This window comes from Anser brachyrhynchus, assembly GCF_964034855.1.
Source record: "Anser brachyrhynchus genome assembly, chromosome: 2".
Lineage (NCBI taxonomy): Eukaryota > Metazoa > Chordata > Aves > Anseriformes > Anatidae > Anser > Anser brachyrhynchus.
This window is the reverse complement of record NC_137695.1, coordinates 19,936,550-19,958,390: the sequence shown is the minus strand read 5'-3', so window position 1 is coordinate 19,958,390 and position 21,841 is coordinate 19,936,550. Positions and strand designations below refer to the sequence as shown.

The 21,841-nt window shown below is 44.1% G+C and overlaps 1 long non-coding RNA gene across 3 annotated transcripts; it reads right to left on the bottom strand.

Moving 5' to 3' along the window:
* Window positions 1-1,688: 1,688 nt before the first annotated feature.
* LOC308190387 lies at window positions 1,689-21,575 on the bottom strand. Of its 3 annotated transcripts, none has more exons than XR_013947145.1 (6): window positions 19,639-21,575; window positions 18,772-18,803; window positions 16,682-16,846; window positions 11,024-15,661; window positions 9,270-9,816; window positions 1,689-9,200 (listed from the first exon to the last, which is right to left on the bottom strand). It is a non-coding gene; the product is annotated as an uncharacterized lncRNA (long non-coding RNA). The 3 variants fall into 3 exon arrangements; XR_013947147.1 differs by having other exon boundaries at window positions 1,690-9,816; window positions 11,024-11,133; window positions 11,934-15,661; window positions 19,639-21,571; XR_013947146.1 differs by having other exon boundaries at window positions 1,689-9,816; window positions 19,639-21,574.
* Between the last annotated feature and the right edge of the window lie 266 nt (window positions 21,576-21,841).

The window sequence follows — 21,841 nt, the reverse complement described above, 5'->3', positions numbered from 1 at the left end:
ATTTGCATTCACAGAGTAAATTATTTTTAAAATGATTTGCTCAGCTTCATTATTAAAACATTTTTCAAAGCCTCGCTGATTTTTTTTACAGGGTTTTGCTTTTCTCTGTAAAGGTTGAAGCTTTCCACAAAAATGAAGTAGTGCTTAATAGTGCTCTGCAAGATAATAAACATTATTTTTTTAAATACATTCAACTCCTGTTACTCCCAAAAAAACACCTCAGCTTGGACAGGATTCTGCCACAAAAACATCTTTGATATTCATAGAACAGAAGAGAAAAGAATATCCCAAGTTGGAAGGGACCCACAAGGATCACCAAGTCCAGCTCGTGGCTCCACACAGGAATCAATCGTCCATTTATGTTGGACATGATCAGAAATTCTATTTGCAGCCTAAACTGGCAAATATACACTGTATTTCTGGTAATGACATGCCAATCTCAGCCATTTAAGCATTTAGGATTGGCGGAGAGTTTTGAATGTTTATCTATAATAAACTAATATAGTCCGTAACACTGACTGCTCTGGAAATCCCAACACCTTTTCCTTTACTATGTCACCACTTTCAGTTGCAGCTAATAACGGGAGATCAATTCTTAAAATTAACCAGGCATTCCAGCCCCGTGGAAAAGCTTTTGTCCAATGCCTGCAACAGCAGCCCTTGACAGCGCGTGCCTCCCTCAGCTACCTCAACCCTCTCCGCTTCCTTTGAGTCTCCACGCACAGTGCACCCCTCTAGAAAGGGTGCTAACTCGTTCGTGTGAGATGAAGCCCTAGGCGGATGGCCAAACGCACTTCGTTAAGTGATGTGCAGGAGGGACAGTCCACAGTGGGGTCAGGAATGCTGTTTTGGGCCCCAAGGTGGCTCAAAATGAGGAAGCGTCTCACAGTGAGGAAACACCAAATGACTTGAATTTTCACAGCAAAGGAAGCAGCAGATAAGAGATAAAATGCATTCACGTACATAAAGCTAAACTCCTCTATTCAGGCAACCACCAGACACAGTCCCGGACTCTGCTCCTTCCTGGAAGAGGTTTCTTTCCCAGGGGGGACCCAGCCTCATGGGTTGCAGCTGCAAGTGCAGCATCTCCACCACTCGCGCACTCTCTGGAGATCCGTGCCACTTGCAGAGAGCTTCCCAAAGAGCAACTTACAAACCTGTTAATGTTAAAAGTTTTTGAAAACATTTGCAACCAATTTTGCAGTTAATTAAAACCAGATTTGCTCTATTCAGTCATTTGTTCTACGGCTTTTCCATCTTTTTTGTTTTTAAGTGTAGTGTTTTTTCTGAGTAAGCCACGCGTAAGCGTTAACTGTAAACAGATTAATTGCAGCTCTGATCTTCCTCCAGAACCTGCCTGCAAAGACAAACAATTTTCAAAGCCCAAGGCCTCGCGTGGATCACGACTTTCCAAGGTGAGACCAGCCGCTTGGCACTGCCAGTAGAGAGCCCCATGCCAAACCACACACCTAGTAAATAGCATGGCACCAATTCCCCAGAAATTTCCACAGCAAGTGTTTTAGGAAAAGATCCAAACACCCCATCAGTAAATCCTGCAGAGTAGGTGATACATTTACAATCGCCGTATATTTCAAATTGACTTTCTCTCACATGTGGGTACACGTTACAAATCTAAAAGTAACATCAAATAGATATGCCACAAAGTTTGAAGCTGCCCTTTCCTCTGTACAGAACAAATGTAGAAAAAATTTGTGACACCAAATCAACACCCTTTTTCATCAAGAAGGCAAAAAATCATTATTCATGCTTTTATTTAAAAATCAGTATTTATCGCAAGAAAGAGAAATAAGTTGGCATAAAATAAAATAAAATAAAATAAAATAAAATAAAATAAAATATAAAAAACATAACTCTTTAGCCTGAGTTTCAAGCCAGGCTTCTCCTAACTTTGGAGCAGTCACCCCAATGATAACTGTTCCACTGGATCCCAAACAGCATCTCTTATGGCCCTTCCCCTGGGCATGCAAAGGAGATTTCAGTTAAAATTAAGCTCCTGCTCACCAGGGACCAGTTATTGATTTTTTTCTTTCCTTTACTCAATGAATAAAACAGATGGGATTTCAAAAACATTTGGAAAAAACTGACTTAAAAAAAATACAGTGAATTAAAATACCAACACCAAAAAGCTATCCATGCCTTGCTTCCACTTCTGGTGACTTTACTGAGAAATGGTTGGTCTACATTGTTCAAGTAAGTTTACAGAAGCTTCACTGTGCCTTAAGAAGAACTCCGAACACAGAGGCCCTTGGTAGCTGCAGACACCTACAAGTAGGCGCCCTAACAAATTTCTTGTCATGAGCTGTCCTTTGCAGAAAATAATGGCCACTTTACCTAGAATGAGAGTTTAAAGCCCCACTGTATCAACCTGTGAGACATGAACTTATATCCAGTAAAATGAAAAAACATCACATGAACGGAGTTAATTGTCTACTTAGTCTTAAAAACAAGCAATGATTCATTTATTATTACAACAGATACTAACAAAACATGCTTAGAATTATTTCAGTGCCTTAAACCGACTTTCAGAAAAGCTTTCCTAGATAGCACGTAATAAAATGAACTGTTGGAAATGTCATTTCTGACATACAGAAAATACGCTGGCCTCCACTACCTTTGAAGCATTATTAAAGATTATTATAATTGTTAACAAAAAAAACCCACAACACTGCAATTACTTGAAACAATGGTATCAGTATCATTTAGCATCATCTGTTGCTGCTTGTGGAAGACAATGCTTAGAGAACACAGATCCAGATGTGCGGCTGGCTCTGAGGCATAAGCACAGCCCGCACCGTCCTGCTTATAACAATAATCAGTACAAGATTTCCCCTTACCACATCCAGACCCTAAGGATCAGCGATCACTTGCCAGTTGTTACACACAGAGGGCTACCCTCTGAAAGTACGGTCGCATTTTAGCAGTATTCTTACTTCAATAATACATCTTAACAGCCTCTTAGTTTTTCAGTACTTACTTTAGTCTAAAAAAAAAAAAGTCTCATTTGGGCAAACCTGCACCCCGCAGTAATAGACCACAAGTATTCATTTGATACAATCACATCAATCTGAGTAGGTCTAACTGTGTACGCAGTAGCACGTGCAAAATACACAGCAGACAAAATCCACCACATTCAGAAAACAAACACTGTAATCCTGATATAAATCAAGATCCACTACTTTGTGCCATGTATGCGTAACTCCCCAGCTTAAATAAGTCTGAGTCCCACATAAGGATAGAACTCACGCAAATTCTCCTCCTTCATCTCATTTACAGAAGTGCACAGGGATAGATATGAGTCATAAGGAGGGATGTTTCACCTTAGTCTAAAAAAAAAAAAAAAGAAAGAAAGAAACCCACAGATCCTGTATCGAGGATACATATATTATAACATTCTCATAAATATTCACTTTCTGAACCTGCTCCAAAATTTTCCAGCATTCATGTTAGTTTTTTCTTGAGTTCAGACGCTGTGTTTAAAGGCTTGTAGAATAGTTACCCAAGGAATTTAATAAAAACCCATTGTTTTAAAATATAGATTTAGATTTGACTGGGCACTGGAATCTGGTTGTAACTCTCTTAACCGACTACTAGAAGTTACAAGAGAAGCCAGCGTGCATTTAACGTGTATTACTTCTCTCCTGCCCACAAGGACGCCCCACAACCTGCCTCCCAGCTCCGTGAGGACGACCTCCGGGGGAAGTGCCGCTTCCCAAGGTGTCCTTCCTGTGTGGCATTCCCCCACAGCACGCAGTTGCTCATCTCCAGCCCGCAGCTGTCTTTCAAGGCTTAACGCATCGGTGAGACTCATGACCTCACATATGGCCACCTTCCTCTTTGACATTTTGACATCATCATTTAAAGCCTGGAGCCATCACGGCAGATTCTTTAAAGCCGTAACAAAGAAGGACTATATTAATTTTCAAGAAGAATAGCTACTAAACGTCCTGCAACCTGTCAACTCCTGCCTGTGGAAACCAATCGCTTATGTTCTGGGGGAAGCGAAGTATTCGTGCTCAGTTACTGTACAAATCGAGAAGGAAAAAAGGATAGAGACGGCTGCTGAAGCTGGTAGCAACTGCAATTAGAAATGAATGAAAGCATCTCGAATATAAATCACAAATATGAACATGAATCAACAAAGATTGGAGTACCAGGTAAAAGGAAAGGTAAAATATGAGCTTTTCTTAGAGGGAAAAAAAAAGTTTCATGTTGCGTTCGGCCTTTGAGCTGCTGACAAGATGCCCCTACACATAGATTATAAATTACGGAAACCAATAGTCTGGAAGACACAAATCTTAAAAAATAAGTGCCAGACAGGCAAAGACGAGCAAGCTCCCTTACAGGCCTACCCCCCAGCCTGAGCAACCAAGACCAGTCGCCTCTTCACTTCAGCTACCAAATGCAGGAGACCTCCCAGACACCCCTCCCGTCACAGGAATCTGAGGGCAGACCCCTTTCACCAGGAAATCCTGGCATCTACATTTTTGTCCCGTAATTTCACCAGGAAATTGTGGCATCTATGTTTCCGTTCTGTGACTGCCCAGAGCCGCTGCCACCCCGTGATGGCCGCCGAACAACGTGAGGCCTGCTGCACGCCTCAGCCTTGACTTTGCTCCAGCGCGCATGTCGCTACCAGGAACCGGCGGAAACAAATTTGGCGTAAATAATCTTACATGGAGCCTTTCTTAAAGCACCTGAAAGCTCTCAGAAGCATTGCAGACAGCAGAGGTGTGCTCGGGAGCTACAGCTCACCTCTGAACCATGAACCACGGTTCATGAATGCCATGAGCTCAGGTCCAGGGGTCTGCACTTGAGGCCTCGCGTCCTCAATACCAATTCCCGACCGTCTTTTATTGCTATCTGCTGGAGGTCACGTCTTTGCTCTGCTACAGACAGTGCCTCAAGGAGATAAAGAAGGATGCTAAAACTCATTTTAACCGTTTTAATTCATGTTTAATGAGTAAGAATCCCACTGTTCTTCAAATGCAGCTTTAGTCTCCAAGTATCTCTTCTATACTATTTTGGATTCTATTTTTGATCAATAAAATCAATTATTTCATTTTTAAAAACAGTTTTCCCGGGTGCATACAGTATGAAGTTCCTGTTAATTTAGACTATTATTCAGTTGCATTGTTTTCAAAATATTAACAATTCCTATTAAGCAGAGACATGTAAAAGTCAACTTACTGAAATAATTTTAAATACTCTATTTTAAAACTAAGCAATTTACCTTTATTTAAATCTAATTTGCCAGGAAAACATGACAAAAGGTGATTTTCTGCAAAACCTCCTTAGGAATCATTCTAGTTCTTTCAGGTGCATTTTTAATATTAATATATGTAAGGTATTATGGCCTAATTCAAATTGAACCTAGCACATGCTTGCAAAAATTAACACCAAGACTTTTTTATTAAGACCATCAACATTAATTTTAAAAAAATATATAATATTTTTTTAAATTTAAGAGATAAATTGAAAGCAAAAGAAATCCAAACTCTAGAAGGCATACAAAACCACATTTGTTTGTGAACATGCTATTTCTAACAAGAAAGGGTAATATAAAGGGAAACATAATTCTGTAATTTAATGTTTTAATGTTGAGGTTATCTTTTAGCAAACATTCCGGTACTTTAGACCAAAACAGCATCTGGGGAAAATAAATAAATACATACATACATAATAAAAAAGTCATTAGATTATGTTCAAATTATTAATTAATAAATTTTCAGATAAGTACAGATATTTGCTATATTATTTTTAGGCACTCTGATACCAAAATTAAGACTAAAATCTAGCTAAAATGACTGCTCGTGTTATTCCTCTTCAGTATGTTTAACTACCTCATTTCTGGCACTGTCATGTAGCTAGACATCCAGGAGCTAAGAAATGCACTTATAATTTATTGCCTATAATTAATTACACTCACAATCTTTTACAAGGAAAAAATTGTACCTATAAAATACAGACCTTTTAAAAAGGAACAGTGCATTACTTCAAAACGATATGCTTCTCCGAACAGTTTCCCTAGCTCACTTTCGCTAAAAAGTTTCTTGTTCAAACAGAGGAATCCCCGGCTGGGCCTGTCCCAGCTCTCTCGAGATGCCTGATTTTGAACTTGCTGAGAGAGCCGCCTTCTGCAGCGTAAGGTTAGCAGCTCCAGGGCCTTGCTGCGGGTCCTGGGGCATCCGTGGTGCTGGCTGGTTTGGGGTGGGTAAAGGAAAGGTTAAAAAAAAAAAAAAAATTTTTAAAGTAGTGATTTGTTGGAGTGATATGTTGATTTTGTGGCCTATTTCATATTTTAATGATAAATACTGATGATATTAATAGAAGGATTTTATATAAAATACTAAACTGTAAAAAAAGCAGTCATCCATCCGAATCAGGGGCATTTTACAGGTTAGGAGAGCTGAGTTTGTGCTGCCACTGCATGGTCGTGGGGGTACAAATGGCAGCAGCTGAGGTATGGCGAGGCCTTGGTTGCGCGTACTTGTGCAATGGGAAACGGCACAGCAGTTAGTATCAAACCCACTTCTTCAAAAGAGTGAAATTGCAGGTTTTCTCCACTGATTGGGACACTAGAAATCCCTCAAAGTAGCAAATGTGTTTCCAAAGGCTTTTTTATTATTATTACTTAAGGTTTTTATTTAATATAAAACGCGATTCCTAGCTTCCCTGGTGCAAAAACCCGGGCACGTCAAGCCACACACTGTCTCGTTGAGTCTGTAAACAGACAGAATGAAACAATAGCATGGCTAAGTGAGAACTTTCTCCATTCATCTTAATGGACTGTTAATTATGACCACTTAAATGCCCACAGTGTTAACCATTTCACCGCTGACCGGATTTCACCAAAAAGTGCCGTTTATGTATACATCTTGCTTTATTTAAAGGTAGGTAGATGTAAAACCCCCAGTCGACATGCATCCACATGGACCAAACGATTAATAACGTTGTGAACATGGATCGTACAGCCAGCTGAAAAGCCTGATGATCATCTTCTGAAGTTTATTCTTTCCGAGGATCTGAGCAAACGGATGATTCAGTGTCAACAACACGGTGTTACTGCTTGAGAGATTTAGAGACTCAAATAGGCCAGTGTGGATTTTGTGGTACCTTTTCAAACAGCAGAAAGGCCAGTAAAATGCGAATGACTGGCCAACATTGCCCAGCCTAAGTGATGCAGCGATACACGTCAGGATAGAACACGGCTAGTCAACATTTTCCTACACTGAAATTCCTACAAAGCTGTACGACGAATGAAACAAAATTTATTTTAAGAAGTCAGATAATCTTGCAGAAGAATTTACCATAGGTTTTAATTATACCTGCCTTCAAGCAGATGCTATTAATGGAATTAACAAATTCAGTTAGAAACAGAATCACTTTTTTCTGGACATAAATACTGTAGAATAAATTTGCTTTGGGCAAAAACTAAGAGTAAAAATCAGTGATTTTAAAGAGTGCAGTCCTGACAAGAAATACAGTTTTAATATCAGATGTACTACTCAAAGAGTAATTTCCACATGTATTTGGAGGAAATTAATTTTGTATTATGAATCTAACCTCTTCAAAAGTTCTAGGGCTTCTCCCTTGGGCAAGTGGATCTGGTGAAATATACGCAGCCTTAGGTTTCAGGCAGTCTCTCTGGTTCCCCGCATTCCCGCTGGCTTCAAGGGCTCACTGAGGAAACCCTGGCAGCCAGACGGGACTGGATCCATTTCTTCTGTCCACACCACAGGCTTTTCTGTGGTTCCTTCAGTCAGATCCTACAGTCATTTCATGCTTGCACAAACCCCAAATCGTGGGCAAGCACACATATAATCAGCATAATGCTTCCCCACAGTTTCGTTCTTAACACCTGCGCTACAGCAGCCACCTGAGAGGTGTGCTGTACACAAGCTAGCGCAGTGAAAGGCAGGTGTCCCCAGCATTTAAAATGCACAGCCCCACGTTCCCTACTTTGTTAAGCTCTGCTGGTTATAACCACGCAGCAACTGCACTGCCAATGGCTACCACCACAACGTGGATGCTCAGTTTTGCCGTGTAACCCTCGTTTCCAGAGTCCATAAAACAGCCATCGCGCTGCTCTGTAATGGTTAGAAAACAACAACAGACCTGCCAAGGAAAGCAGCTCTGAACGCAGAAACCATTTTCAAAACCCTGAGAACCCAACAACTATTTGCGCTCAGGCATGCGGTCAGTTTTCCCACTTAAGCACTCTAAGACACCAGCATTTTTTTAAAATAATAAGTAGTTTTAAATGAGCAGTCAGGCCCATGTGGTCAGTATGTACTGTCAGCAAGAACAACAGTATGTGGGCCGGTGCACTGGGTCTACCACCACTCTCGAGACCCCCCTGATAGTTACCATAGAGATAGCAGGAGCCACAAAGAGCTTCGATCACATTACTGACTGGGAGGGGGTCAATTTGTATGCGCCAGCCCTGCTGGGATTGAAAGAATGCAGAGGAGGACAGGAAAGATAATAGAGAGAAAAATAAGTGAAGAGAGAATACAAGAAACGGGAAAAATGGAAGAAAGAAAGGAAAAAGGGGAGAGGGGCACAAAGGGAGTCAGGGATCTCGGAAGCAAAAGCCAGCGGAGAGACTAAGGAGAAATGAAGAGAGCAGGAGAGAGAAGGAGTGAGAAAATCCATCTCGCGAGGCAGCTCTCGTGTCACTGCCAGGCAGGAAACACTGCTCCAGGAGAGCTCATTCACAGGCGCTGCGAGCGGGCAGGAGCAGCAGGGATGCCTGCATCACCTGACCAGGCTCAAAAACTGTTCAAAACGCACCAAAAGGCAGCGAAGAAAGGAGACGGGATCACAGAGAGGAGAGGTGGTTTCGTTTTGAGATCCTGACGGGCTAGCACATGGCTGTGCGGTGGGCAGCAGGGACGTGGCACTGATGGAGCGACCGCCACAAAAGCTTCATTCTTCTTTGGACTCAGCAGCCTGCTGCATGGGAGGGCTCGGGGCTTGGCAGGTTTTGCCTCTGAGAGCTGTGGGTCCCTGGAGCTGGAGGGGCTGGAGGTCTTGTCTTCAGCAACCGCGCTGCATCCCTGGGAAGCCACGCCAGCCGCCGCTTCCCCTGCTGCTGTGTGCTCACCTCCACCTGCACACACCTTGGAAGATACTCCGTTCCAGACGAATACGACACCTGGGTCCACGCTGCAAAAAGGCTGAGGAGAGCAATTTGAGTTATTGTCTAAATCAGCAGAGTATCCAAAGCACCAAACCCCAGAAATCACCTGCTATCATTTCGCAAGCCATTGTTCCTCTGTGGATGAGTAAGTGGCACAGCCCAAACCTGCTCATCTTTCAAAAGGAAGCCTAACAAAGTCAGAGAGAGAGAAGGAATAGGATTTAACATATTACCAATAATATTTAAAGAAAGAAAACGCATTCGGTGGCATGTTCATCAGTCCTACAGCTCCCCAAAAGGTAAGGATAACAAAGAATGTCCCGCTCCGCTGATCTCATCGATGCTGCAGCAGCTCACCTTCCAGATGTTCCCAGGACACACACGGCTTTATAATCGATCTTGCGGTTTCAGCACGTCTGCAGCTCTCCTCCTCGCACTAAGAGAAATGCCCCAAAGGGCTGGCAGAGCAGCACACTGCTCTTGCACACGGTAGCCTAATGGCTGAGTGACAAAATAATTTTTCCTCGAGGGGACGATGATGTGCTGAGTTTTTCTATAATACGCCTTTTTTCCTGGAGGAAGTATCACAGCAGCGCTCACCTTCAGGACCACTCCATTCAGCCCCTGAGACTAAGACAACCTCCCCTGACTGCCTGAAAGCGAAACAGATATAAATATGGTCAGGGAGAAGCTGCATGGATTTCACAGGGCAACATAATCCACAACTGCCAATAGCAGCCACTAGCCTGACTGCACTATCACGTGCTTGGCACGCTACATAAACAAAGCTAGAAGTGACTGCAAAGGGCTTTTAAAAATGAATTAATATTGGTTTTGTATCGCTCCACTTTTCAAGCAGTTAAAGCAACCATAAATTGGGTTCGTCCCTCACGTATTACCACCAAAGTCGAGTTACCAGAGATGAACAGAACTGACTCCGAGTTAGAGGCACACAGATGTCTGAGTAACGTTACTGAGGTGAAAGCCTCTAGAAATGCTGTAAAGCAGCTTTTCCATATATAACGATGTCACCACTTCAAATGCACCATGATTTTCACTACAAAACCCCTCCAACGCAACACAAACTAAACTGAAAACATTTCCAGTTCAGAGGAATATATCTTTACATAGAACTGCCCGTATGAAGTTGTAAAGTGCCTTTGTAGGAGAACCCAAAGCACTCTAAGCACAATTCAAGCTCCTAAAAACGCCCCGCGCATTAGAAATACTCTTTTATTTTCCCTTGCAATTTCTAGCACAGCATCCTGTTTAAAAGAGACGGTGTCGACCCAGCCACAGCCAGACTCAGAGATCTCAGATCCTGTCCCAGGCCTCACGTCCCTGCTTCCCAGCACCACGCGTGTCCTGGGTCCTCCGCTAGGCCAGCCCCGGGGCTTCCGCCCAGCCCCAACAGCTCCATCTAAGACTGCTGAAGTCATTACGAATTTTACGAACATCCACTGGCCAGATGAGTCTCCATTTCCAGATCCCTGACAGTTTTTTCCACTACAAGAAAACTTTCCAAAAGCTGGCTAATAGGCCCCAAATGGTTCTTTCAGCACTAATGTGAACTGGAAACTAAAAAACTGTCCAGCGGGTAATTTGTACAAGTCTCTTAAATCTTGAAAATGCGGCTATTCATTTTCTAATAATAAATCTCTACTGCAGCTAATCTTATCTTCTTTCCACAATAAAATCCTTTCCAGCCAGCATATCTGTGATTTTAAAGTGTGTGACAGTGGTAAAAAGAAAGTGCTGGATCTTATGACTAAAAGAGAAGGAAAAATTTAGGCTAGGCATACAGAAGAGCCTTGTTTTTGAAGCTACGACCAAAATTATATAACGGAACAAGTTACAAACCGGGAGCGAAGCGCTCATAGTAGAGAAGTCAAGGACAGTCACTGCTGCTTGCGCGTCCGCCAGGCTGGCTGCCGCGGGGGAGCTCCACCTTCTGCTCCTGGAGCCTCACGCTGCCCCAAAGAAAACGAAAGAGGAAAAGCACTTCGAGTCTTCTTCATTTTCACTCGGACCTGGTCAAAACCAGGTCTCGTTTCTAAAGGCTGAAGCCAAATGAATAAAACATCTTCGCAAATATTTGTCTGAACTCGGGGCTTTGCACGTCATTAATTACCAGTTTTATCTCTCATTTATATTCGGAGTACCTAAGGCCGCCAGCCCTGGGAGGCCCAACAGTACCAAGCACGGTGTGTTTAATGGCACAGACCTTTTTCGTATCACTTTCACTCCGCTGACAGTGAGCAAATTACGGGGAGTATCTGCCAAGATAATTCATGGGTTTCAGGATACTTTTTTTCATCCAAGAAAAAGCAATGTCAGATAAACCACATCCCCAAATAAAACTGAAGCTCTGAGTTTTGACTAGCAGCTACCTGTAGCTGCCTATTCTCAGTCAAGAGGTAGAACAAGAAATATTTAGAGGAGTAATCTGAAGGACACGCACGTCTGAGAAACCCAGGGATGTTTGCAAGTAATCTGTGAAAAGAAAAGGAGACCAAGACTGATCTCTGCAGTTTTTCTGCCATTTTACTGCATCACTTTACAATCACTTTCTAAACAATACATCTGATTTAACTATGCTAATTTTAAATTTTTTTTTACAAACAGTGCTCAGCTTGTTAAATCAATTATTCCTTGCCGATACATGCACTACTCTAATAAGCATTTAACAGCTGTTTGCAGAGCCTGGTGTGGAACCAGAAAACAGAACGATCAGAATACCCTGCCCATTCAGAATAAAATGCAAACTCACCAACCCCTTTGGCCTCGGGTATTTGGAAGTTGCCAGAATTCCCTTGCCCCTCTGGAATGTGTGGATGGAAGTAGTCCTGCAGCTTTCTCTGCCTGTTCACCCACACCCGTGAAGGGGCAATCTAGCTCTCAGGGTTTGTCACCAAAGCTTATGATGAAGATCAGGGAATATAATACTGAACAGAGGAAAATATCTGAGTTTGTCTCATGTAACAACATTTCAGGTATATGAGGGGAAATGAACTTTATGAATAAAGGCTTTATTATTTACAGGAGATAATACTACAGTGTTGTTTCTCTTCAAGCAAAATGTATCATTTGAGTCATCATTAAAAAAAAAATTCAACTTACTTGTTTTGATCAAATTTCTTTGTCCTTTACATCTGATGAACAAAACAAAGAGGTCTATCTCTGCAGTCCTTTCTTTGCACCGTTTCCTCTCTGGCATCCTACACACCTTTCCCACATAAACTGGGGGTTCTTGACATTTAAATGCAGTTCCTTAAGCTTCCAACTAATTTGATATACCTTTTCTCTCTGGGCCATACAGCAGTCCCCAAATTCCCAGTATTATTCAATCTAGTTGAGATTTTCCTGTTTTGTAGATAACACTAACAATTTGAGCTAGCAGAATGCAGTTTTCATTTGTAGCATACGACGTCCTTTAGGAAGTCAGAAGCTGCTTTTCTAGCCTATTGTTTCTAGTCTCTGCAATATTTTTGTACAAATACAAGTTTGCAATTTTTGCCTCTGATGGGGCTTGTCATTTGAATTTTAGTAATTTTGCTTACTGCTTCTCAAAACCACTGTTCTTTTGAGGTTCCTACATATTCCAATTGTGAAAAAAAAATGACTGGTAAGCTGCGTGACTTCATGGTGCCTTTTGATCCAAACAGTCTCAAGAAATGCTATATAAACACCAGAATGCCTATGAAACAGATGCTAGATATATTTTAAGGCATCAGTCCACTGGGGAAAATATGGCACAGAGAAATTAGAGCAAAAATGTTCAGATACAGAAGTTAAATCTGGATTAATGTACTGAAAATATCAGGAACCGTGTATCAGAACTCCAAAACTGCCTTAAAAATTTAGAAACTTTAACAAGAACAATACAGGTCTTAACAGTAACCTTACCCTTAACACCTAGGGTAAGAAGTTTTGCCTAAATTGACATTAAGCAAATCAGCAAGTCAATAAAATCAAGCAGTTTTGCCCTGCAGTCCTATTCTTTAATCTTTAGACAATGCTCTCCAGCCACCTCTGCGTTATTTTTATTAGCTGTCTTTGGCTTTTTAACCGAGCTGTTTCTGCTGAGCTTATCTGCAGAAAGAGTAGGTCCAAAGTAAGCAAACAGCAAAAAGAACGTAAATAAATAAATAAGCCCTCAGAAGGAGCCTTTCAAAGCCTTGCATCTGAACCGCTGCCTTATTGTCTCTGCTTTCACCACACCCCTCTGTCAGTCGGCTGCTACACTTTTTGCCTTTAAATATTTATTTTTTTTTAAATTTGGAAAGGCCTAACCAGCATTAAGGGACTTAAAATTCTTAGGGAGGAAAATAATAATAATAATAATAATAAAGCAATTTCGTAGTTTTATGGAAACAAAAAGCATCCGAATCAGCATGTTGTATTTGTTTTCGCCATCAGTTTTGGAAGGAAAAAAAAAGGACAGCTGTTAATCCATTTTAGTTAAAGTGGAAAAAATCCTGGGGACTTTCTAAGCCTAATTTCAGCCTAGAGTGGTTTTTATGGCCAAACAATGAATCCTTAGAATCATTTGTTCATATCACGAATATGCAACAAACTCTCAGCCCAGGGCCTGATGCAATTTCCAGGGTGATCAGAGGGAACACCTCCTTTGACTTCAGTGACAGTAACGACGTACTGTACGATAAAAAAAAGGATAAAAAAAAAATCAGGATAAAAAAAAAATCTTTGCAAAAGTATTCTCGGTGAATCCAGACCAATTGTTTGTTTATGTCGAATGAGCGCTGAAAGCGATTTTACAGCTTTACATGTGACTTATATTGATGCCCACAAATCAATATAAATCGTGGGTAAAGAAAGCACCATCGCTTAGAGAGGCACTAAATTTGCAGCCCGCAGTGCTCATACCGCGATTATTTATGACCACTGCACGCAGAGGACAGGCTGCGGCGTTCCCTCCAGTTTCATTGCTTCGTGCCAGCGGAACGCTGCGAGAGGGACGGTGTGAGAAATGGAAGGCTACAGCGACGTTAACCGCGCTGCTTCCCTCCAACATCCATTTTGTTCCAAAGAAACACTTGCCAGAGATTAAAATATTCAAGATGGCTGGTTTGTGCACCCTTTCTGGGAGCTCCACAGTTTTTCTGGTCGCAAATATTCCAGAGCCCCGTCTTTTTTCCTTAACCCCGGCGATATTTTACTCCGCACCTCGCCCGCCCTCCGAGTCGTTGCGGGCTGGGGGGGGTTCAAAGGGCCGTCCCCAGGAGCTGCCCGCTTTCCAGCCGGGGCGCCCACACCGCCCTCGGGACGCCGGCTGGCTTGGGGGGCTCTCCCCGGCGGCTCGGCTCGGCTCGGCTCGGCTCGGAACAGCACAGCACGGCACGGCTCGGCACGGCGTAGCACGGCTCGGCGCTGCTCGGCATTGCATAGCACGGCTCGGCGCGGCTGGGCACGGCTCGGCGCGGCTGGGCACGGCTCGGCACGGCTCGGCACGCCGGCCCCGCACGGGACAGCCCCGGCAGCGACCCCCCAGGACCACCTGAGCTCCGGCGCAGGCCCCCCGGCTCCCTGCGGGGCCGCCACTGAGCAGCTGCGGGGCGGGGCGGGGGGAGCGGGCGGGGCACGGCCCGGCTCGGCTCGGCTCGGCTCGGCACGGGTGCGGGTGCCCTGGTTGCGGAGGGGCCGCAGGAGGAGTTCCTGCGGGTACCAAGGAGGCTCGGCCAGGAGCAGGGGGTCGTGCGCCTTTACACAGCCGGTGCGAGCCGCCTTCGCGGCTGGTAACCGAAAGCTCCGGCGACCTCTCGTTTTTGGTTTTTTTTTTTTTAGTATTTTTTTGACTTCGCGCGAAGCCCCGATTCCCTGCCTTCTCCCCCAAAAGCACCGCGTTTCCCGTTTCCCGCAGCCCTGACCGCGGGCAGATGGGACGAGGCGCTGCTGCCCTACGTGCCCCCGAGCCCGGCTGCGGTGTCTTTGGGCTCCTGAAGCCGCTTCCCACCGGCACCGTCAATTTCTGTGCCGCCGGTCGCAGGAGGCTCGTAATGCCCGCCCGCCGGGCAGGCGGTTAAAATTTCCGTCCCCTGTCCCCTCGCCGGGCTTGAGCCCTTCAAGCAACGTTGCCCCTCAAATCTTGCTGCGAACAACGCGGGGATGTCGAGGAGGGAGAGTGCCCGAACGGCTCTGGTGAAAATAAACCCCCCCCGAGCTGCGGGAGGTGCTGCGGGGCTAAGCGATGCCGCCCAGGAGCAGGGGGTCCCGCAGCCGGCGACCCCAACGCGCTGCTCGGTGCCGCAGGGAGCGGGAAGGAGCCGGGCGATGGAAGAAGTCCGGCAGCACACCGCGGCACGCACACCGCATCGACGATTTAGGGTTTCTTACTTTAAAAAGATTCTCCGGTGTTCCTAAATAAATGTCTTTTCCCCGGTAGCTTGGCTAGCGAGGGCCGTATCTTGTCATCGATGGTAAATCAATGGCACGGGCTGACCTTTAAGGGGGCTGCATCCTTTATTTAAAACAGGCGAGCTGAAAAAGAAAGAGCCGTGAAATACAACTTCGCTGGGGCGGGAGGGATTTTTAACACGAATTCGGTTTTCTCCGAACTGTAAATAGCAGGCTTGGCTGGAAGGCGGCCGTATTTCACCCGGCTGAAATGCTCATTTGAATCCGCTGACGGGCTCGGCGACGGCGAAGGTGCCAACTTCTAATTGATACGTTTAGGCGAAGCCCGGCGCGTAATTGCTTTTAGCGTTCATTTATGCAAAGCGGCTTCGGGCGGGCAGGGCGAGCGCGGGGAGGCAGCGCTGCTGTGCCAGCACCAGCCGGGCCTGCCAGCGCCGCCGGCCCCGGGGCACCGGGCGGAACGGCTCGGCACGGCTCGGCTCGGCACGGCTCGGCTCGGCTCGGCACGGCACGGCTCGGCTGTCTGCCGCGAGGTTTCTCCCCACCCGTTTTATCGCTGCTGCTTTCGGCCGCCGCGACGCGGAAAACAAACCCACCGCCGCTCGGGCACCGGGCGATGCAGAGGGCGTCTCGCCCCGTGCCCCATCCCCGCTTATCCCACGGCACCAGCTCGGGGTAGGGCACCGGCGGCGCCCGGGCACCGCGCCGCCCCCGCCCGGGGCCGGGCTCGGGGGCTGCCTGCGGGCAGAGCCGCTGCCGGGGCGCAGCGCGGCCGCAGCTGGTGCAGGCGCCGCGCTCCCCGGCGGGGGCCCCCCTGCTCAGCAGCCCCCGGCGGCTGCCCGCCCGCCAGCGCCAATCTCACATCCTGCCGCCCCGGCGCGCTCACACGCACACAAAACGGCGGCCGGGGAAGGGGGCTCGCCAAAAGAGCGGCGCCGTCCCTGGGTGGGCTCGAACCACCAACCTTTCGGTTAACAGCCGAACGCGCTAACCGATTGCGCCACAGAGACTCCCACGGTCTCCCGCTATCGCGGAGCGGGTGATGGGCATCGCCTGCCTGCCTCCCGAGACCCTACTGCCGCGCGTGGGGTCCCGCACGGCTTGGCAGGGCTGGGGACGCGGGGAAGGGACCGATTCCCTTACCTCGGGCATCTGAAGGGCTCATCCCCGATACTGCTGTTCACAGAAACGGTCTCTCTGTGGGAATTTCCAAATCGGTGCTAAAATTGTTTCTTCGTGGCTCTTGTTAATTCATCCACTGCACGTGCAAGTCAAAATGTAATTCCCAAACATCACTGCAAAATTGCCCTATTAATATATTTAAAGGCAATCTTAAGTGATTGCAGAGAACTATTGTTTAAAAAAGCAGCGTCTTCCTGCACCTACATAGCTAAATTATATTTACCTCTCTAGGTGACTGCAAACAGTGCAGACAATATTCCCGTTACTATTTTATCAAAATCCACTTCCCGCATTACCTTATAATAAAACCGCACCTGTGGCTTTGTCACATACAAAAACCTTTCACATTCAAACCTGAGCAAATGTTCTTCCCTTATTCTTTCACGGACCGCCCGAATCTCTTTGAACTCCTACAATATTCATTGCTTCATTTTCTCCTCGTGGCTCTCTGAAGCTCTACACGACGGCATTTCTGCCCTCTGAAAGCCTCTGGAGTCGGGCAGGTGCGTGGTGCACACCATGCAAGGATGGGTGCTAACTCCTTCCCAAGCAGACACCCGCTGCACATACAGTTTCTGCCCACTCGAGACCAAGAAGTCCCGGCTTAGTCCCCAAACCAAAGTCTCTTCACCACAGCTCTCCTACTTTGTACACCACCTTTGGTCTTCGACACCGTAAGACATCACTTCTCAGCCCACTGAGTAACTTCCAGCTGACTGCTTACTGTCCACACCTCAGCCTTTCCACTTCTTTCGATACTTTGAAAAGAGCTACATCAAGATATTAGCACAGAACTGCTCTCCTGTATATTGATGCCACCTTACCAACCAACATCTTTTGAAACCCAGTGGACAAAGACAAGGTATAAAATATTCTGTACAAAATATAATATATTCTGTTTTATCTGTGCATGGATGGTCCTATGAAGTACACCAAGCTGCTTTTATGTACAAGCAAAGGGATATTCACTGGAAACAAAGGCCTGACCCACAGACCAGTGCTGATGAACATTTCAGCACAGGTTTGGGGCCCAGAAACGTTTTACTCTATACATGAGTACTCCCATAGTCATCATGCATATCAGCTTGGCTATTTGCAAAATCTGTCTAGAGGCCAGAGCTAAAAAGGCAGTTGGATATGCTGATACTGAGCACAAGCTCTAGCTTTCAGGTGTCTGAGAGGAACACAGGAACAGGCGTTAGACATCTGAGGCTGCCCATTCAGCCCGCAGGGACGGGATGAGTGCAGCAGCTCAGGCTACAGGGCCACCTGGCACCTTTCTTGTCAGCATTCTCCCCCAGTGAATCTAGGAGGCTTTCATTTTAAATTTTACAAGGTAAAAATAAAAAGAACATAGCCAATGTTATCCGTTTGGTTGAAAGCTGCAGATCAGCAAAAAAGATCTCGACATGGATGACATTCAATGACTGCTAAAGCTCTAACCAGTGAGGCATCATGCCAGAGAGCAACGTTACTCATCTCTGTAAATGGAAATAATTGGATGTCGACACTTTAGAGAAGGTTTCTGACCGTATCTTCAGATGAAAGGAAGATGCCAACTACTGTTTAAGTTGTTCAAAAACCAGAAAGGGATGCTACGTCAGATGAACTTTCCTCCCTATCAGTTTTATCGTTCATTTCTAGACAGATCTCTTTCTTGATAAGCTGTTTCTTATGGATCGTATTTGCAGCTGCTTATTTTTTTTCCCACTATGTAATATATAGAATTTAAATATTATTGTTGGATTCACTGATTATGGATTATATTTTATTACGTAGTTCTATAAAAACATAAATGTACTACATATAAATATATGAAAATATTATACAATGTTATTAAATATAAAAACAATAAAACTATAGATTTATATATTTTATAACATTATTTTATGGTTATTTTGGGATCCATGAACTTACAAGTTCATTGCTGTGACATCCATGACCTTCTTCAGGTATAAGCTTTGGTTCCTGAGTGTCTGAGAAAGCTAATACAGGATATAAAGAAAGAAAGTAGGCTTTCTTTAAGTGTTATAAACATACAATATACTCACCCTCTGTCCAGGAAAATAACCCAGAAGAGTTCCTAAAAAATCAATTCAGTATGATATATCAGAAATAAAAGAATCTTCCCACTTCTATCACAGAATAGCTCATAACTACTGTTTCTACGATTTCTCACAGGAAAGCACAGTTTACCCCCAACAAACCCACGTGCCTACATTATTTATTACTCTATGCGTCATTTTTGTAAAGTGTTTGTCAGCTCTCTAAAACTCATCTAAAACTACTAAAATTCCTAGTCACTAGAAGTTTCAGAGCAGCACTCAGTTTCTGCCCAAATGTATTTCTAATTGCTTATTTTGTAACTGCAGTCTGTAAACGTACTGCTTGCCACCAAAAGGTTTTCTACGTCTTCCTCTGAAACCTATAATTTTAGTCCTCACCAGAACTAGCACGTTAAACAGATAACTAACATAATTCAATGTTGCTATTAAAATTATTAAAAGCAAAGAATTACATTTGCATGACAAAAGTTTATTTTCTTATGCAGCTTCAAGCATCAAGCCATGAAAAATATTATTCCTGAAGGATTCAAAAGAAGCAGATACAGATAGCTTCTCTTAACCAGCTCAAAGGCTTGTGTTCTTTTTATTCTTCAAATAAAATGCAGTTAGAGGTGTTTTTCATCAGTCACTTGTTTACAGATTCACTGTTTTTTGTTTTGCTTTGTTTTGTTTTCAGATGCAGGGCGATTTGTCTCATTTTATAAGATTTTATTAACATACTATTGCTAAACACTTTTATTCTTTGGCCTGTTAGTAAAAGCAGAAGCATTACAACTGAAAGGACATCTCTGCAAATAGGAACAACTTAATTTATAAGCAAGGAACAGGACTGAACAATAGTATTTTACTGACCTCTCCAGTTCACTTAGCTCTGGCTTCTCTTATTATACAAGCCACACAAGAGAAGGCTGTGACTAGATGAGAAAATCCAGAAATCTTGGGCTGTAGCTAACTGCAGAGTTAGTTAACCTAAAAGTCAGCTGTTCCCCCAACCTCCATCGCCATGTTCACCAAAAGGGAACAGCACAGACCACCAGGTTCTGGATCATGTAGAGTTGCCGTCATGCTTAGGAGAGACTGAACGTTGTTTCAGTGCAGCTTGTGACAAGATTGCAGAGCAGCTTGTCGTTATTATCAGTAATTTGGTATACAGTCTGCAGCTGTGGCAAAAAAGCCCAAAACCAAATAGAAAGGGATACAATCAGAAGCGATCTGCAGATTTCACCTGACACGCTTTAAGGGGAGTTTTGCATTGCAATTCCCTCCAATCTATCTGCTCTGAGTGACTACTGAAAAGAACACGATCATTACGGCAGTCAGTTTAACAGCTTCCACCAAAAAATATAAAACCCTTAATATTAAGATAGTGCTTTAAGAAAAGTGAAAAGAAATTTTTACTGGCATAAGAAGTGAGCACAACACCAGGGAGCGTAATAACGATGCTTCTCACGCAGCACTTATTTCTCTCAAGCACTTCTTTTCATCGTGGTAAGAAAAGGAGAAACTTCCAGTCCTTGCAGGTTTTCAGAACTGTGCCTAGTAAGAACACTGAAGTGTTCTTAAAATAATAATGAATATCAAGAAAATATGAATGAGTCTCATGCAATAATTGAACTTTAATGTTGTGTCTATGGAAGACAGAGGGAAGAGCAGAAATTGTCAGTCTGTGTTCTCAGGAGCAACCTATTTTTATATTTTCTCAAGTCCCAGACTCAGATTTAAGTTCCAAACACAGGCCTCAGCTCAGAAGAGCAACTGTATTCAGAGCAACATTAAAGCATATGTTGACTTCAAGTACAACCTGATTACTATCATGTTATCAAATATTTTCTTAAATGGGTTAAATTTAAGAAAAAATTTTAGAGCAGACTTAAAACTGCGGTTTGTTTAAAAAAAATCAGAAAAGCACAGATATTGTATCCTCGCAATGCTTAGGAAAACGCATCCCCCTGAAATATTCTCACCAGAAGGCAGCTAACTCAGCTCCAGAAGTTACTCTGCGAGTACAGCTAATCAGCTTTACATCTGTCCCAACGCTGTATTTCAGTCAGAAGACTGATGTTTGGAAGGAGGGAAGAAAAGGCAGTGAGAAAGGAAAACCCAAGTAAGCCTTGTGGATCCGCTCCAGATATTTCCAAACAGGAATCCGGCATGTTCTGTCCGACAGCAATCTTAAGAAACCTGTTCTGACGGGTTGGATAGGAAACACCATTTCTGGAGGCCTTTTCTTCATTGGACTGTTTCAAAGAGATCAAGCATCAAATTCAGGTATTAGTGCTCTTTTCCGGATGCTTCTACAGGCTCAAAACGTTCTTGCATTGCCTTCCAGAAGAGATCTGCATGGAAGATGACACGTGGGGTCCACAGCTTCACGCACTGTACTTCAGTTCCTCCAACTACATTATTACCAGCTATGAAAAGGTTAGCAAAGGTTTCTAATCCTAGAACTCCACAGCCAAATTAGAGGAGGTGGAAGGCGATGATATCCCACCATGAAAACAAACTTCAGTCCCTATGGTTCCGGTGCGCTGCAGCACAGCTCTAACCCTCTCACACACCTCGAGCGCAAGGCAGCTGCTCCCGTCATCGCTCCCTGGCTGCCCCTTGCAACGCAAGCAGCACCCTCCAGTACCACAGGACCCCAAACATTTTGGTGGCCTCAACCTGCAACAAAAAACTCTTTCCTGGAATTATAATAGGAATGGCATACAAGAGACTTATTTTGTTTCTTGTAAGGATTATGTAAGAGATATTCATAATATTCTTGGTAATATACAACAGAGAAACTAAAGGATACATCTTTTTCTCCCTCTGATTATAATCAATCCTCTTTCTTCGTATGGTCTTGGACATGGACAGGCACTACAGTAATGGGGACTAGATCAAAAACTAAAAGTAAAACTAAAACTAGATCTCACTCCCCTGCAATTCAGTGGGAGCGAGAAAAATTGAGGATGTTTATATTTGCCTCGGTTAAAATAAGGGGCAATGAGTATCTCCACAGTTCTGTGAAACTTTATCATCACTTAGCATGGACAGGAATCTGTGTGGGCAT